This window comes from Molothrus ater, chromosome 9, assembly GCF_012460135.2.
Source record: "Molothrus ater isolate BHLD 08-10-18 breed brown headed cowbird chromosome 9, BPBGC_Mater_1.1, whole genome shotgun sequence".
NCBI lineage: Eukaryota > Metazoa > Chordata > Aves > Passeriformes > Icteridae > Molothrus > Molothrus ater.
The window spans coordinates 22,568,428-22,574,997 of record NC_050486.2 but is presented as its reverse complement, the minus strand read 5'-3'; the positions used below and the strand labels follow the sequence as shown (position 1 = coordinate 22,574,997).

The 6,570-nt window shown below is 43.9% G+C and overlaps 1 protein-coding gene across 1 annotated transcript in view; it reads left to right on the top strand.

Moving 5' to 3' along the window:
- Positions 1-6,570, top strand: part of LOC118689531 (fatty-acid amide hydrolase 1-like) — a 207,759-nt gene that overhangs the window by 2,649 nt on the left and 198,540 nt on the right. The gene's annotated exons all lie outside the window — the stretch shown is intronic.

Here is a 6,570-nt window from a genome sequence, read left to right as displayed (position 1 = left end):
ACGAGTCAACAACAGCTCTGTCAAGAAACTTCTGCTTTCCTGAGGAGTGAAGCCTGGCTGGACTCAATGCACAGCACCCTCTGGGAGCTAGGGAGGTTGGGAATTATGGAGAAGCTGTTTCAACGGCAGGGTCTAAGGCATGAGCTGATAGCAGCCTACAGCTACTTCCAGCTGAGGTACAAGGATAACAAAGTCCAGCTCTTAGCAGTGGAATATTGTGACACAGTGACCAAGAGCAACAATTTACAGCTTGGGAGGTTCAAAGTAGACAATGGAAAACAAAATCCGAGGGAATGGTGCAGTCAGCAAAGAGGTACCCAGAGAGAAAGTGTTAACCTCTCTTGGTTAGACAAGACTTGGTGTAAATAATTTCAATAAATAAATGAAGCACAGAAGCCAGCTTTTACTTTTGTCCTTCCCATAGTCCTGAGGCAATGAGTTCCACCAAGTAATTTATTCACTGTGAATTGCAAAAGGGAAGTGTGCTTCAAACCCATGCCTGAGGAGTTCAACCTTGCTGCTTTGGGAGTGCTTCCTGTTTATCTCCTCCACACCGTGGAGCTCCTATAGATTCCTGGGGAACAGAAAACACTGTTTTTGAAAGATCAACTCACAGCCCCATCTCAAGCACTAATTTACAAAGAATTTCAAAGGTCTTGTGTTTGTTTTTTTTTTTTTTTTTTTTTAATTTCTCTCCCTTTTTAATCTGGTTTACCCAAGGAAATAAAGCTCATGATTATGCTGTGACAACTGTCCTCAATAACTCTGGAAGCAGTTTAGAAAGGAGACAGGGAGATCATTCACTGCCAGAAAGATCTTTTTATTTCTCCCCAAAACACTGAACTATTCCCCAGGTCCTCATCCATCTGAGTGCCTCCCAGCCTGGAGACTTTAAGGCCTGAGATATTTATGAAGCAGAAAGTGCTGAGATAAGTATCAGAGTCAAACTGCTCCTTTCATGAGTCTCAAGTGTGCCTGTGAAGCGCCAACATCCCCAGAGCCTCAACAAACATCCCTGAGCAATTTGAAAGCAGACAGGAATCCTGGGATACATTAAATATGCACATATCACTTGTCAGCCCCAGCTCCTCAAATGACTCATCTGCTCAGCTGCCTGCCAGGTGCTTGGACTCATCTGTCCCTATGCAGAATTCCTGGATTCCTCTGAGGAAGGGCAGATGTGCTACTGCCAGAATTTTGGTTTTCATCTCTGCAGCCAATATTTCCTTTGGAACTGATCAAAAGGCTGTGGTGCTGGTCACCAGGTCAAGTAGAGGCTGGCATGGGGCAGACTGTGCTAACAATTTCTGCAGACATTGAGGAATTTAGGAATAGCTTTGGATGGGAGAAAAAGGGCTTTGTGGAACATAATGGCTGCTGTCCCAGTTGCCACAGGGATGTGGCATGGAGAGGGCTCGGGCTCAGCCAGTGAAGCAAACTGCCTTTGGCCAGGCACAGGCAGGGATCAAGGCTGACCTACCCTGGCAGGACATGGGGTGGTGGTGGAGGGTTTGCTGGTCTGAGTGGTGGCTCCTGAGTTTAGGGCTGGACAATACTCACAATAACCATGACGTGATCTAGGCTGAGATATTCCTCTCTTGGTAAAAGTTTGTCAAATGTAAGAAAAGTCTGGGGAAGAGCGAAAAAGGAGACAACTAGAATCTGTTGTTTCCAAGGGTTCAAAATCTGTCCATGCTGGAAGATGACCAGGAATCCACTCAGGATCAGAAAGGGATAAGATTAGTTAATAACACTAGGTAAGGTTAATTCCACTTACTACACTGCTAATTCCTTGCTCACTCTTTTGGAACTGAGATAACACAACTCAAAAGACTTTCACAACTAGCTACAAGAGTGCTTCTCTTGAATGTGTGCAACTTTTACTTTCTGGGGAGTGCTGGCTTTGCTAACACAGCCTGGTTGGCCAGGTTCCCTCATGCAGGTCAGGGAAGGACAAACGACTCATAAATATCAGGAAAACCCTGAAGCAAGAGTGCAGTGTTCAGGTCCCTGTTGTGAAGAGACCCTGAAATGTCATGTCTGCACAGAGAAGAGAGCACCATGAGGTCTTTCACACAAGAGAATTTCATGCTGTAGAGGTGGCTGTGAGAGAAACAAAAGTGTGGTCTGCCTGCAAATTTCTTGAAGGTTTCAGTGGAACACAATCCATTCATCTCCAATGAGACACCTTCTGTTTATCCACTGGGGATTCCAGGTGATGTCATCTGCTACTGACACCACAGGGCAGGACTCACTGCCTGTGTAGTCAGGCAGTGCTGGCCACACTTTGACTGCCCCATCACCTCCAGTCTCTCCCAGCGCCTGAGCTCCCCCAGCCTTACACCCATCCAAGCTGGCTCACCAGTGAGGCCAGCCACAGCTTCCTTAGCAGCAGCAGGATAACTGGGAGAGCACTGTTCAGGCAATACCCATTGGATACTGAGTACAGCAGCTTCACAACTGCTGCTTTTAAATGGATTTGGCATTTATTCTCCTGAATCATGTCTTTTGCAGAAAACCCAAAGAAATTTTGTGACTTTGTAGGAATCCTGGAATGTAGGGCTTTTCTTTCAGAACTGCTGGGTCCAGGTGCTGTCTGCTGGACACAGGTTACTCCATATTTAGCAAGTGGTGGCATGCATTTAACAATCTGCTGCCAGGAACAATAATCATGAGGAGAGAAGATCCATATTTTCAGGATTCTTCAACTTTTACGACTCTTTAGCCTGTGTTAGAAGGAGAAGCTTCACTGCTATTTGGGTAATCCTCCAGCAGCAATCTGCTGGGTATTACGGCTCTCTGATGCAAAAATAAATACCTAAATAGATGAGGAACATGAGACAAAACTGGGATTCTGCATTTGAAAATGTCACCACTCAGAGGGAAAATCATCTTCCCACTTCTGTTTCCAGCAGTGACAACAATCTTCTCCCCAAGACACCCTTTCTGTGCTATGACTTACAAATTCATTAAAACCCACAGACACTTTTATATTACACTATCTTGTAACAAGCCCATAGCAATAGGAGGATTAAAGAAGCTCCTTCTCCTGCACAAGCACAAAAAAGAAGACTCTGAAAGCCTCCCTCTTCAGTGCCAATCACTAGTACAGCAGCATCTCTCCCATCTGAGGAACCCAGGTGGGTAGGGTGAAGTTATCAACCCTCCCTTATCAAATGGACTTTCTGGACTGTTGGTCATCCCTGGTCTCAAGACTTCTATCTATGTACAAATACTGCCTAAACCTCTGGACAGCTCAGAGAGATGTGGCATGTAGAGTGTCATGGGATAAAACTGCAGCATCCAAAAAAAATGGCCAAAGAGGTTGTTACTCATCTGGGTAATATCCCAGGGAGCCCAAGGACATGAGACAGCTTAGCCCTGCTCATTCTAATAAGAATATATCATCAAAACACTGCATGGAACATCACCAGATCTCAACCCTTTTGTCCAGTGAGGAACTGTTGAGGATGAAACGCAGTCTGGACTGATGGAAGTCCCTGCTGCTGCTGAGAAGCTGCCGGGGGTAGATGGGGCAGTTCAGGCTGCACAGTAACAGCTTCTCATGACCAGCTTGTACAGTGGGCACAAGCTTTTTGCTGCTTATGTCCAAAAGGTTTGATTTGTTGCTCTCTAGAAGGCCACATGTTTTCCAGGTCCCTTTAAACAGAGTCAGTTCAGGATCTCTGTCCCAGAGGGCAGTGGGGTGGCAGTGTGTGAAGCTGTGAGTACTCCTCATGGATTTGGCTGCAGGAAAAGCAGGTTTCAGCCTGGCATTCACACCCACATGGAAATTTTTAGTGCCCATTTTGAGAATTTTACCATGTCCGCTGATGTGAAGAGCTTTGCCAGATGGAACACTGAAACCTGGTCTCTAGTGGTAGAGATATCCCACGCTATTGATCCACTACATGTGAATCCTAAGGTTTCCTGTGAGGAACAGTGCTTTCTCTCTATTTTCCTGGTGTTTTTTTGGGGGGTGGAGGTGAAGAAGGGACATTCACAACAAAGGAATGACCCAGAAGCTTGATCCTGGCAAGTGTGATTGCATAAGCCTCTCTCTTGGTTTAACTGCCTAAATTTTCAGAGAAACTGAGCCTGCACAGATTCCTTGAACAGCAGAGAGAACAGCACATGCTGTGTGTCCTGAAAATCAGAATAGATTGCAGGTGCTTAAATATAGATTCAGGTGCTTGGCTGTGGGCAGATAAGAGCAGAATAATTCTAGTCAAGGCTTGTAATAATTTCAGCAGTAAAACATAGGCCAGAGTACTGTGATCCATTGTAGAATTACTAAATCAAAAGTAGGTTTGTTAATTACTTTTAATTTTGTCTAACAGCCAACACAGATGGCTCCTGCTCTTCTCTGCTGCATTTGCTGCATGGGTAAAAAGCAGCCATGCACTTGAAAAGCTATTAAAAAATAAAAGTCACGTGGAAGAATAATTTATTGTAGTTAATAAGTTTATTATACCATTTGAGGAGGAGCTTTCTTCTTCACTTTACATGGGACTTACCCCTAAAATATTAGCATAAACATTTCCCAGAAATACCGTGCCTATTCTATTAAAAACAACAAAATGAAAACCAAAACACTTTTTTTTTTTTTTATTTCCCCTCCTGCTTTATAACAGACTAGATTGAAACAAGATTTGCCCTCTGGTTAAGTGTGTTGTGCAGCTGGGTTATTTTTCAAAGAACAAAAGGGACAGAAAAACAAAAACTCCAGTATATACACCTTGCTTTGAGAAGAGACATCTGCTCCCACAGTAAGAACATGCTGTTTTTTGTAAGAGCCCTTTAACCCAGCAGAAAAAGGTGGAATGAGAAGCAGTGAATGGGAATTAAAAACCACAATTAATTAAATTTGAAAATACTCTACAAAAGTTTGGCATTACTTCCCCTGAATTGATACAGTTCTAGATGTTGAGAGTCTGAATGTGGTTGTTTGGATTTGAGCTATTTCCACAGTCTTACCACAGTCTACCCTTTACTTCTGTTCAAGTGGAGATTAACATGAGAAGTTGTACAGACTTGATCCTGGCCTGTACAAGGATAAAAGGTTTTGAGGTGTTGTGGAAATAGGTGGGCAGCTAGTGGAGAGCAAAGACTACTGATCCCTTCCCTGAGGGGAGAGAGGGAAACAGGAGCATCCTCAGCCTGGATGGGCAACCAGACATTCCTGTGGGGAACAGCTGCTGGCGCTGGCTTTGCTGTGCACAAATATTCCTGGGCTGGCACATTCTTAGACATCAGATACTGCACCAACTTGCACGAGTGCATCCCTCAGAAAACAGGTTTCAATGCTTCTGCTGTTTATCCTGCCAGCTTGGTGGCAAGAACAAAGCATGCTTTCATCCTGGGAGAGGATCCCACAGAGGAGCCACTGATGGCACTGACCCCATCCCATCCTGTGGCCTGTGAGCTTTGGCTGTCTCAGGCACTGCTCTGCTTCTGAGCTGTGTCCTTTGAACCCAGGGGAGCAACTGGCAGCTCTCTCAAACTGTGCTGCATCTTCCTGGCCCCTTGGCAGAGAAGGCAGCAAGAGGAGGTAACACATGTCTGACCTTGCCTTGGATCTGCTGAGCTGGTGGCTCTGAGAGTTGAGGATGTCAAGCTGCATATCCAGAAAATGTGCAGTGCTGGGATGCTCATGGGTTAAAGCTGTAATTGATTAACTAATCTGAATTTTGTGTTTCAGCCTGAGCCATTTCAGCAGCAGCAAACACTACTGGAATTGAACAGCTTTGGGTGAAAAATATTGTTATCAACAAGTTACTAACCCCATATGTGGCAGCAGAGTTGAAAGGTTTGGGCCAGTATAGCTAAAAGAAGTTGTTCTCACTTTGTGGCACCTTGAAGGTGATTCCTGGTGCTCTGTAGGTGAAAAGGACTATTTCCATTTTCCTACAGGCTTTTTGCTATTTGACAGTTTCCCAGGTGAAATGGGGTAACATGGTGTAAAAATTCCCAGATCTTCACAAATGCAAACTAAAATGAGCTAGAACATCTATACATGATTTCCAAAGTCCTGATAACTTGCAATTTACTTGGATTTTTTTTTTCCAGGCATGCTCAGGTTCTGCTTCAAATTTTTCCTATTTTTGTTCTGATATCTACAGCCACACAGTGCAATGCTTGCAGCCTCTAGGCATCAACATCTCTCAATTCCCAGCAAAGCTAGCATCTCCATGGATGTTTGAAATCCTTATGGAGACGATACTATATCACAAACAAGTGATAGTGATTAGTATCTCAGAGGAGTTCATTTACTCTTTTTTTTCTTTTTAACACAAACTCTAAATTTACCAAGTTTACATATTTTCACTTACTACATATTTCATTACTACTAAAATGAGAGCTGAAATGTCACCCAAACTGTGAATAATCTTATAAAATTCCAGTCTGAGTTAACATGGAAATGAGCTATTTCTTGTCACTCTCTCCACAAATGAATCCACCTTCTTGCTCAGCCTTACAGTGGGAAATAGCACTGACAGCTCTCTGTTCCTCAGCCTTTTTAACTTCTACTTTCTGTGCTTTTTACTTCCTGTGAAGTAAACAGAACTT